The following is a 12,011-nucleotide window of genomic DNA, read 5'->3' as shown; positions in this document are numbered from 1 at the left end:
AGTGAAGGGGCTCAAAGGGAGCGCACATCAGGAAAGTAAGAACTAGGTTCAAGTCCCACTGTGGCATCACAAAAGGGACAGGTGGACAGGTGGACCGGTGGAAACATGTGCGTGATGCCCTTCAGAAAACGAGTTACTATAGGGGACTTATACAAAGAAGTTTGATCAGGCAGCCTTAGGAAGGCCGAAAGGGAAGAAAGGTAGCCCTTGAGAGTGCCCAGAGCAGAGCCCTGCTGGGCAAGAGAAAAAAGGAAGAGAAGAACTTCAGAAAGAGGGGCAGAAAGGGGATCCACAGCCTTTGCTGTGCACCATGCCACAAATTTGTTCCACCGGCAGGCGTATACCGATTTAGTGGAGGGACGCCTGGCTGCCAGAATAACATTACAAAACTTCAGGAGGCAAGTCAAATGGCCTCAACTGCCGCCGCTCAATCTCCAAGCATGGAGGTGGAGACTGGACAGGTTCTGGTGGAAGACCGTCCCCTGTTGCTGCGACAGAAGGTCCTCCTGAAGAGGCAGACGGATCGGGGGACCGACTGACATTTTGAGTAGCTCAGGATACCAGAACCTTCGAGCCCAGTCCGGAGCCACAAGGTTGACCTGAGCCCGGTCGCGCCTGATCTTCTTCAGCACTCTGGGCAGAAGTGGTATAGGCGGAAAGGCGTATAACAGACCGCAACTCCACTCGCGACGAAATGCGTCGCCAAGCGAGTGCCGCCTTGGAAATTCCAACGCGCAGAACTGATGACACTGCACGTTCTCTTCGGTGGCGAATAGATCTAACCAAGGCTCTCCCGCAGAAAGATGCCTTTTGCCACGTCAGAGTTCAGACGCCATTCGTGATCCATCGAGCACAGTCGGCTGAGTTCGTCCGCCCTGGCGTTTAGAGAACCTGCCAGGTGGTGAACCACCAGGGTCACGCCCTGATATTCCAGCCACTGCCAGAGCCGCAGAGCCTCTTGACAGAGGGTCCAGGACCCCACACCGCCCTGTTTGTTGCAGTACCACATGGCGGTGGTGTTGTCCGTGAACACCTGCACTACACTCCCCCGGACAGAGGGGAGGAATGCCTTCAGTGCTAGACGAATCGCCCTCAGCTCCAGAAGGTTGATATGGAGCTGGGACTCCCCCGGAGACCAGAGGCCTCTGATCTCCGCCTCTCCCATGTGGTCTCCCCAGCCCCGGAGGGACGCGTCTGTCACAACTACGTGCTCCGGTTGGGGAAGGGAGAGGGATCTGCCGTTCACCCAATCGCGGTCCGTGAGCCACCACTGCAACTGTCTCGCAGCACCTTCCGAGATCAGGACATGGTTGGACAGGTTGCCCTGATGCTGGGCCCACTGAAACTTCAGGTCCCTCTGCAGAGCCCGCATCCGCGATGCACCAGAAGGATGCAGGAAGCCATCAGCCCCAGGAGCCGCAGCGTCAACCTGACCGAAACCCGTGATAACGGCTGGAAGATGGGAATCAAAGCCTGAATATCCCGGCCTTGCTGCTCGGGAGGATCAACTCGAAACTGCGCCGAGTCCAGAACAGCTCAGATGAAGAGGAGCTTTTGGGAGGGGCATAGGTGTGATTTTGGCACGTTGATGGAAAACCCCAGCAGGTGCAGGAGATCCACCGTAATCTGGAGGTGGTTGACGACTGTTTAAGGCGAGCCCGCCTTCAACAACCAGTCATCTAGGTAGGGGAAGACTGAAACCCCTAACCTGCGCAGATGAGCTGCGACCACCGCCATCACTTTCGTGAACACCCGTGGGGCGCTCGTAAGGCCAAAAGGGAACACGGTGAATTGAAAGTGCTCGAGGCCTACCGTGAACCGCAGGTAACGTCGGTGGGCCGGCAGGACGGGGATGTGAAAGTAGGCGTCCTGCAAGTCCCAACGCCACCATCCAGTCTTGCGGGTCTAGGGCAGCCAAGACTTGAGTTAAAGTCAACATTTTGAACTTCTCCTTCCAGAGGAAGCCGTTGACGCTCCGTAGGTTCAAGATAGGGCGTAGGCCCCCTTTGCCCTTCTTGGGTACCAGAAAGTAGTGGGAGTAGCAACCACACCCTACTTCTGGCCCAGGAACGCGCTTGATGGCCCCCTTGGCCAAGAGGGCCGTAACTTCCTCCTGCAGAAGTTGCAAGTGGTCCCCCGACACGCGGTGGTACTGCGGTGGCATGGCTGGAGGGGTCGTCTCGAAGGGGAGGGAGTAGCCCCTCCGAACGATTTGCAGCACCCACCTGTCCGATGTGACTGTGCGCCAGTGGAAGAGGTGATGGCGGACCCTGCCCCCCACTGGCGTCACATGGGCCTGAAAACTGACTAGGAAGGTTTGGAGGCTGGTGCTGCGGGAGCGGGTGCGGACTGGCCTCGCCTTGGACCCCGACCGCCTCCCCGGCGGTTCCCACGGCCGCCACCGCGCTGGACATTCTGCTGCGGCGTGTGGCTGACGGTCCGTGTGGGGGCGCCCCTTCCTTGGCCACGAAAGGAGCGAAAGGCACCCATTTGCTGGCGCGGGCCGAGAGGCCCAAGGACTTGGCCGTAGCCCTGGAGTCCTTTAAAGCGCTCAAGCGCGTGGTCTGCCTGGTCGCCAAACAGGCGACGGCCATCAAACGGCATGTCCTGAAGTGTGACCTGGACATCGGACGAAAAATTGGCGCACCGTAGCCAGGTGTGGCGTCTGATTGCCACTGCCGTGGCCATCGCCCTGCCTAGCGTATCGGTGGTATCCAGTCCGCACCGGATAGAGTACCGTGCCGCATCTCGACCCTCCACTAGGGCTTGGGCGAGTTTAGCCCTGACCTCAGAGCATTGTGGCAGCACGTCTGCAACCGTGTCCCACAGGGTGTGGGTGTAGCGGCCCAAGAGGCATGCGGTGTTGACTGACCGCAGTCCCAGACTAAGGGACGAGAACACCTTCTTGCCAAACTGTTCAAACCTCTTAGATTCCCTGTCGGGAGGGGCCGACGGGAACGCGGTCTGGGAGTTAGAGGCCTGGATAACCAGGCTCTCGGGGGTTGGGTGGGTCGACAGGAAGCTTGGGTCACCCGGAGCCGGGCGGTAGCGTCTGGCCACGTTCCTCTCCCCAGGCTGTCCTGAGGCGGGCTTGGACCAGGTGCCCAGCAGAACGTCACATAAGGCCTGATTGAACGACAGCAGAGGCTCGACCGAGCTAGACTGCGGTTTGAGGACCTCGGTGAGGAGATTAGTCCTCACGGCCGCTGAGGGGAGCGTAAGGTTTAAGGCCTTAGCCGCCCGCATCAGCACTACGCTATAGGCTGCCCCCTCCTCCGTGGCCACGGTTGGAGGGGAGACAAAACCAGTGTCCGGAGAGAGATCCAGGCCGCTGGCTTCCCCAAGCTCCTCTGTCCAGTCCGCTTGGTCCTGACACTCCAGTGTCAGAGGGTCCTCAGACCCCTCCCAGTCCTCTTCGTCACCCAATGCCTGGTAGCCAGGATCAACAATCGGGGCCCGTTCATTAAAGTAGAATGTACCCAGAGCCGTCTCGTACGGCGCCCAACGGGGCTGTGTCGACGGCTGAACGGGATTGACAGAAGAACTGGGGCCGGCGTCGACCGACGTCGGCGCCGGTGGTGACACCCTTGGGGGCGGCGCCGGTGAGGTCGTAAGGTCGAGCAGCGTCAATCCGGAGCCGGATCTGGCCGGGGCCTGCGGCGCCGGGACCGAAGTCGCCGAGGCCGAAGCAGTCTGCGGCGTCTGTGTCTAAGCACGCAACCCGCCAGGCCCCGGAGCCGGACCCACTGGGCCCGAAGGCGCCGTGGGGTCCGGTGGAGAAGAGAGCGACCTCATGGCCATGAGGTACCGCTAGATCTCCGGCGTCGCATCCTGTTCAGGGACCCGAAGGTGTGGGGCAGGATGCGGCGCTAGCGACTTCTGCGGAGCCGCGTGGGTGGTGCCACCCAAAGCCGCGTCGGGGGGCGGTCGGAGGAGCGATGACACCGCTCCGACCTCTCATGCCTCTTACCTGAGGAGGAACCAGAAGACCGATGCCGACTTCCGGAGCTGCGAGGGCTCCGTCCCCGCGACCGATCCCTCGACCTCCCATGGGACAGGGACCTCTAATGGCGCGGGGCCGACTGCCGGAGCTCGAGCCACTTGCGGGACCGCTCCCGCCTAGCCTTCGACGTCAGAGCTCGACAGTCGGAACAGAACGGTCGTCGTGGTCGAGGCCCAGGCACTGCAGACACCGACGATGGGGGTCGGTACTCAACATCAGTCGACTACACTTCGAGCAGGGTTTGAACCCGGGCATCCCTACCAGCACCTGAAGAGTCGAGAACAACTTGAAGAAGATAAAAAATTATCCAAAAAGTTTTAGTCAAAAAGTGACTAAGGGGTAGAGCTTCTCCGGATCTGCGCTAGCTGGCGTGGAAAAAAGAGGAACTGACGTCAGTGCGCATGGGCGTCGTCTAAGTACTCCGACGTCATTCCGGCGCAGACGACGGACGCGGAGCCGGAGACGACGCCTAACGACACGCAGGGGTATTGCTACGCAAACATTTCCGGATCCAGTCTGATGCCTGGGGATATTCTAAGGTAAGGAATCTAATACTAACGTGTTTCTTTCAGATATGTGAAGATTTGAATGCCCTCTAAGCGAAGATGTGCTGCCACTGGAGCCAACACTTTCGTAAAAACACGGGGCGCTGAACAAAGTCCAAATGGGAGAACTTTGAACTGAAAATCCCTGCCAGCCACTCTAAATCTTAAGAACTTTCTGTGCCTGGGAAGGATTGGTATATGAAAATAAGCATCTTGAAGGTAGAGGGTGGCTATGGGATCCCCCTACCAAGAGAAGGTGGAGGATTTTTTTAAGGTATTTGTTGAGGGCACGCATGTAGAGGATGGGGCGCCATTCCCCTGACTTCTTGCTTATGAGGAAGAACCTAGAGTAGAACCCCGTTCCCTTTTGCAATTGAGGGACTTTTTCTATCGCTCCTTTCCCAATCATTACCTTTATTTGGGAGAACAGCTCCTTGAGATGAGCTGGAGGTGGGCCGTTGGGAGGAGAATTTGGAGGGGTTTTGATGAATTCTAAAGCGTGGCCCCATGCCAAGTAATTTTGGACCACTTAGAGTAGAAACTGGATATTTTTCTTACATGCTGGCCAAAGGGAAACTCCCCATCATATGGCATGTCTATGATCTTAGCCTGGACCTCCTGTCGAAAGGATGTTGACTTCAGCCAACCCTGCCTCCTCAGCACTGCTGCCCCCGCTAACTGCCTGAAACCTGTAGATGCCACATCGATCATTTATGCAGAAGTACACTCCCCTTCATGTAAGATCTCTCTGGCTTCCGGTCTCTCTGGCTTCCGATCTTTCTGGCTCTGGAAGCTTTTCAATATATGGTGAGCTATCCGACCACATTTGTCTATTGTATCTCCCTAATATTGCTAGGGAGTTTGCAGCACGAGCCGTAGTTGCCGCTATAGTTGAGACTTTCTTGCCAATGGAGTCCAGACGTCTGCCATCTCTGTCTGGTGGAGCGGTTGCCGGTGAAGAGGGGTTTCTGGCCTGTCTCTGAGCCGCTTCAGTGATGACTGAATCCGTCTTAGATTGCCCTATAAGGCATGCAGGCGAGGTCTTGGTGCCTTATATTTTTTGTTACGCGAGGCAAGACTGCAGGGAGAGAATTGGGTGTTGACATGATCTTCAGCCCTTCTTTCCAGATTAAGTCTATTATGGGAATTGTTTTCACTTGCCTCTGCGGTTGATCGTTAAAATCGTAAAGAAAACAGTCGTCCTTTTTCGTTTCCATGGGAATTAGAAACCTTTTTGTAGTCTTTCCATCATGAGATGGAAACCTCCAATATCTACTGGTGGAGATTCCGCAGCAGGTGAAGCAGATGGTGATGGGGTTTGTATTTGATATTTATCCCACTCAGACAGTACAGACTTATCATCAACTTCTCCTTCTTCCCTGTCCTCATCAGTGATGACAGCCTTCTGGGAATGGTGGGATGGCGCCGGCGAAGGTGTAATTGTAGCTCGCATTTCCGATGCTGGTGTTTGAGAAGATTGTCTTGGGGATCTGAACGCCGATACAGAGACTTGAAGCATGGGTGTCAAAGGAAGCGACTCTGCTGATTCAGATGGAGGGAACCAGCGATAGTAGTCGTCCAACATATACTGTAATTTGTTGATGAGAGCTGAAGGCATCTGTGCCATAGGCACCGTGGCAGGAGCCTGACCTGTAGGCTCAAGGAACTGCTTTTCTTCCTGATCCTCGTCCTGATATTTTATAAGCAGTTCAGATGGACTCCTAGCATCGCAGAACCTGTCATTCACATCTGATTGCTCTTCATCTTCAGAGTCCAGTAGCTGTTCATGCAACTTCTAGCGGGGAGAGAACTGCTAATGAAGAGCCACGTCTTTCTAATAAAGAAGCTGCCTTAGACAGCGAGGCAAAGGAGACTGTAGATGGTGTAGCATACCAAACTTGTAATTCTTTACAAGACGAAAGAAGAGGCGTCGATGGTTGGTCCGTCGACCGTGCCGTAGACTGAGATGGTGCAAGGATAGTGGCCGCCGACGAGACAGTCAATCTCTTCGATGGGGCAATCATCGTCGACTATGTTTTCGACGACGAGGCAATCTTCGTCGACTATGCTTTCGACACCTAGGTAATCCTCGGTGATGTGGCCGTCGACGACTATGTAATCTTCGTCGACGGTGAGGTCGTTGACGGCAAGGTGATCTTCGTCGACGAGGAATCTGTCGACGGGGTGGCTTTCGTCGTCTGTGTTCTTCGTAGACTATGTGCTCGTCAACGGGATCTTCTTACCATTCGTTGATGATGAAGCGTCGACGACCGATGGCCTTACCTTCGTCGACGAGATGGGTCGAACTGAAACAGAGACCAGCGTCGACGGAGAAGAGGCCGAAGATGACCATCAACGTTGACGAAGCGTCGACGATTTTCTGAGGTAAAACTTTCTGAAGCAGTCTTTTTGTTGACCGAGACTTTCCAGACTTTCTCGTGGGCGTAATAGGTCTAGATTTTGAAGGTGGAGAGCCTTTTTTGAGAAAGAGGAAGGCAAGCTAGAATCCTTGGTGGATTGAGCTTTTCTCGACACCTTCACCCCAGGAGAAGATACCTCTTCCTCAGCCAACCTCTTCCTAGAGGATATAGCTGACCCAGAGGCCACACTTCCTACCTCCGATAGGGGGTTGGCCTGATCCTTGATTTTCTGCACCCACAGAAGAAGACGACCTTCCCTGTCTCTGAGGGTCTTCTGAGGTAAGGTCATGCAGATCTTACAATCCTTTACCTCATGGTCCGGATACAGGCAGTAAATGCATTTCTTGTGGTGATCTTCCTTAAAAAGCCTGAGCTTCCCACAAGACTCGCGAGGCCTGAAGAGAGATTTAGAAGATGACATTCTAAAGGTGAGTAAAAACCAGCCAAAGATGTGAAGTACTGAGCAGAGCTCTGGGAGACTCCCTTCACACGACGTGCGGTAGAAAATCTGAGAGCCTGAGCCTCTCGGGAGAACATTCTGGTGGGTGCTGTCTCCTGATTGGCTGCAGTTTGGACTATACAAAATGACTATGATAGTCATGAGTGTGGAAGTTTTTGCTCTTTTAGCTTAGGGCTTTTGCTTCCTGGTTGTTTAATACCAAGGTTTTTAGGTCTCGCCTCTCAATGCGCATGCGCATTGAGCGGAGCGAGACTATAGGGACTTAAACAGACTTTACCCAACTGGCGATTTGGTGCTGTGCCTGTGCGCTTTTAGGTCAAGCACAAGCGCATTGACCTAAAATGCGCGTGCATAGCATCAAATTGTCAGCCATCTGTTGCCTAGCTTGGTGCCGCTCCACCCCCTGCGGCATCAAAGGCTTTCACGGCCGTCCGGCCGTGCTTTCAGTTTCACGGCCAGCCGTGTCTCCTTTTCTTTTAACTTGTTTCTTGTTTCTTTTATCGTTCACTCTGTTTTGCTTTTCCTTTCTCTCGCTATTTGTTTTATTTTTTTATTCTCCCCCCCCTCCCCCCCCCCCCCCCCTCCTTTTCACTTTCTTCTGCTCGCACTCTATCTCTTGTTTAAATGTATGTTAGGCTGGGATTACAGTGTGTAAATAAAACATTGATGTCCATTGAGACCCCTTTGCGATTTTATTTTAGGTCTCCGCCAACCCCCTCTCCCCTCCCTGATTCCTTCTAAGTTGTCCTTTTCTCTCTGCCTTTATTTCCACCACATGCTCTAAGCTCCCTCCCTCTCCTCATTTTCAACATTCCTTAGTCTGCCCCCCATTGTCTTCGTCTCCTGTTTATTCCCCTCTTCCTCTCAATCTCTTTTTCTTTCTCTTCACTGTCTCTGTCGGCCTTTCCTTCTGTCTACTTTTAATTCAATTGTGCATCTTTACCGCTCTCGGGCCGTCTCATCCTTGCTTCTGTGTCCCGCCACATCCCTCCTCACTCACTTTGTTTTCCATCTCGCTGCTGCTTTCAAGCATCTCCAAAATTCACCAACACTTCTCGTTTTTTTTCTTTTTTCACCCACCCATTCTCACCTGCCCTCCGCAGCACACAGCATGTTTCCTTTCATCAACCGGGCGCCTGCTGTGTTTTATCTTTTCAAATGGCAGCCGTGCATTTTCTCACAGCTCTCGCCAATGCAGGAGTGGATTTGTGCCCTTCACCCTCCTAGCTGTCTCTTCCGGGAACCCAACTGCCTTGCGGCGCACCGCAGCTCCCCTTCCCACTTGCTTTTTAAAGTTTCTTGTTTGTTGCACGGGCATTAAATATGTAGGCACAAAGAAAATTAAACGCTGCCAATGTGGAGATTACCCCTGGAAGGCTTTGGCAAGGGGCTGGGAAGATGGTAAAACTCACTTTCATGCCGGACAAACATGGGGGCTCCATAACAGGGAAGTTTCCAGCAACTGATAAGACACAATAACATGGCTATCAAGTTAAGCACAAATACCTCATAAATCATATGCTTGTCTCCAGGAAGTGCATACCTTAGCTGCCCTCGAACCAAGGACTGGTTAGAAAGGTGCAAATAAAAAAAGGTTGAGAGATTTTTTTAAAGGCTTTTTGAAAAGTGAAAAATAACTCTTCCCCCCCTCCCATCTTCCCTCTCTCCTCAACCTCCCCTCCCCCGTCTCTTCTCACTCACCCCTCATTCTCTCCTCTTTCTCCCCTCGCCTCTCCCCTCTCACCACTCTCCCCTCCCCTCTCACCACTCTCCCCTCCCTCTCTCAAATCCCACTCTCTCCTCATTCACTCCTCTCTCCTCACTCTCCCCTCTCCTCACCCACCCCTCTCCCCATCTCCCCACTCACCACTACACTCCCTCTCCAATCCCTCTCTCTCTCCTCACTCACCCCTCTCTCCCCTCTCCTCACTCACCCCTCTCCTCACTCACCCCTCTCCTCACTCTCCAGGCCTGACTCTCTCCTCCCACCACTCTCCCTCTTCACCACCACTCTTTCCTCTCACCACTCTGCCCTCTCACCACTCTGCCCTCTCACCACTCTGCCCTCTCACCACTCTGCCCTCTCACCACTCTGCCCTCTCACCACTCTGCCCTCTCACCACTCCGCCCTCTCACCACTCCGCCCTCTCACCACTCTGCCCTCTCACCACTCTGCCCTCTCACCACTCTGCCCTCTCACCACTCTGCCCTCTCACCACTCTGCCCTCTCACCACTCTGCCCTCTCACCACTCTGCCCTCTCACCACTCTGCCCTCTCACCACTCTGCCCTCTCACCACTCTGCCCTCACTACTCTGCCCTATAACAACTATCTTCTCTCATCCCACCTGACCAGTGTGCACTCTCAACACTCTCCCCTCTCACCATCACTCTCCCCTCCCTTCTCTTTTTCCCCTCACTCCTCACTCTCCCATCACTTTCACCTCCCCCTCTATCCCCACTCTCCACCCGCTCACCCCTCTCACAACTCTCCTGTCTCCTCTCTCTCCCCCCCTCTCCTCACTCTCCCCTTCCCTCTACCATCTCCCATCTCTCTCCACACTCTTCCTTCTCTCTCCTCTACCCTCTTTCCTCTCTCTCCAAACTCTCCTCCCTTTCTCCCTTCTTTCCTCACTCTCCCTCCTCTCCCCTCTCCCATCTCTCCTCAAGGTACACACGATTGTCAATGAGCACTAACACAGCATCATTTATACCATTTCCCCATTAGTCAACACCACTAGTTTTTCCCTGTTCACATCTTCATCTTCCGCATGGTTACTCCTTTCCCAGGTCTATCTCCATTGCTCTGCCTTCCACCTCTCATGCCTCTCTCCCAAACTCATCTTCTCCCTTTCTATACTCAACTCTCTCCCTTTCTATAATTTCAGACTCCCTCTCCTGCTTCTCTCTCTTGCTTAGCTCTTGGGCTCCCTGTCCGTACTTCTCGCCCCTGATACACTCTGTCTCCCTCTCCATGCTTCTGTCCCCTGCTGCACTCTCAGGCTCCCTGTCCGTGCATCTCACCGTTGCTTCACTCTTGGGCTCCCTCTCCGTGCTTCTCTTCCTTGCTGCACTCTCTGCTCCCTCTCTGTGCTTCTCTCCCCTGCTGCACTCTCGTGCTCTCTAGAGATGTGGCCTAACGACCAGAGCTGCCATCTAAGTCACGTAAATACAAAACATGTTGCATTCCAAATGCTATAGGTGTCACATTCGCGAAAGTTATAACTATTGGCATTGTAAATGACAAAGCTATCCATTTAGCTATTTTAAAAACCAACACATTAATAAAATATTTGTCATTTACAAGACCAATAGCTCCAACTTTTCTAATGCGAGACCTATTGCATGTCCAATGCTGGTTTGGTTATGTGCATATTGCTATTTTTATGTACAGTGGGACTCCCACTCCGACGACGGGGAATGATTCAGGCATGTGCTATGAAAGATACCTCAATTCTGGATAAACACCACTTGTGCTTGCAGTGGAGCGCGGATCAAGCACAGCTTGATTAAACGTAATCCTTTTTCGTCAGCGTCTCCTGACGCAATTGAGGTACTATTTCTTCCCCCCCCCTCTCCCGCTGCTCCTTCTTTAGCCTTTATCTTGTTTACCCATTGCTGGTGTGCAAGATTAAATATATCCTTCGATGTTTGCTCTTGCCCCATAGTTACTCTTTCCTGCTCATCACAATCGTATTTACATGTATTTCCATTACAAACAAATCCATTTTGACGTAAACATATGCTGTTTTGAGCAAGGAAACCTGTTACACAACATTGCTTTTAATTTTATTTTTAGGTCTCGCCTAGCGATTGCAGCGCATGCGCTGCTTTGCCTTGGCGAGATTATTGTTGTAGGTTTGGTGCGCGAAGGGAGACAAACCATGTGCATGCACGGACAGGCGATGTGCATGCGCGTGGCGTCTCCTCTCTGGCATCTCCTCTGAAGGTGGACAGGAGATGGCACGCGTATCGACAGGAGAAGTGCACTCCGTACGCGTGCAAATCTCCTGCCCCTGTGTGAACACAGGGCGCCCATGGCCCCCTTTCACTTTCCCTCAGGCTGGGTGAGTTTAACTGCTGAAGGAAGTGACGTCATAAGGGTTCTGATTCACAGTGTTTTGCTGGTGCTGCGAGTATGGAAAGTATTTTTGATATGGGTTATATTTTCTAAATCGTTATTAAATAAATAATTTTCACCATAATTTTCATCCTTGCAACCAGTCTGCACAGAGCTCCTTCGATTTATATATTAAAGGCTTCTTGCTAGGCCACGTCCAGATCTATGTGACTGAATGTACCTCCCTTGTAGTAATGTTCATTATTCTACCTCACTGCATCTCCTTTGGCACACAGCATGCACTCCCTAGCAGCTGTTTTATCTCCGGAACAATAGTGCGAAAGTCCAGGGTAGGAGTGGGCATGGAGGGAGGGAGGGAAGCACGGATCGCAGCATCCTGGCGCTGATCTTCTGGCCCTGCAATACTACGAGCAGTGACCTAACTTTCGTTGGTGCAGAGTCACTGATGTCCAGGTCTGTAATGGGCCAGCATTGCACCCTAATAATTACTGTTGTGACATAGT

At 53.1% G+C, this 12,011-nt stretch overlaps 1 protein-coding gene across 11 annotated transcripts in view; it reads left to right on the top strand.

The window, feature by feature from the left end:
• Window positions 1–12,011, top strand: part of GATAD2A (GATA zinc finger domain containing 2A) — a 414,177-nt gene that overhangs the window by 158,413 nt on the left and 243,753 nt on the right. The gene's annotated exons all lie outside the window — the stretch shown is intronic.

This window comes from Lissotriton vulgaris, chromosome 12 (assembly GCF_964263255.1).
Source record: "Lissotriton vulgaris chromosome 12, aLisVul1.2, whole genome shotgun sequence".
NCBI lineage: Eukaryota > Metazoa > Chordata > Amphibia > Caudata > Salamandridae > Lissotriton > Lissotriton vulgaris.
The sequence above is the reverse complement of the archived record's forward strand: the minus strand, read 5'-3'. Positions and strand labels throughout refer to the sequence as shown.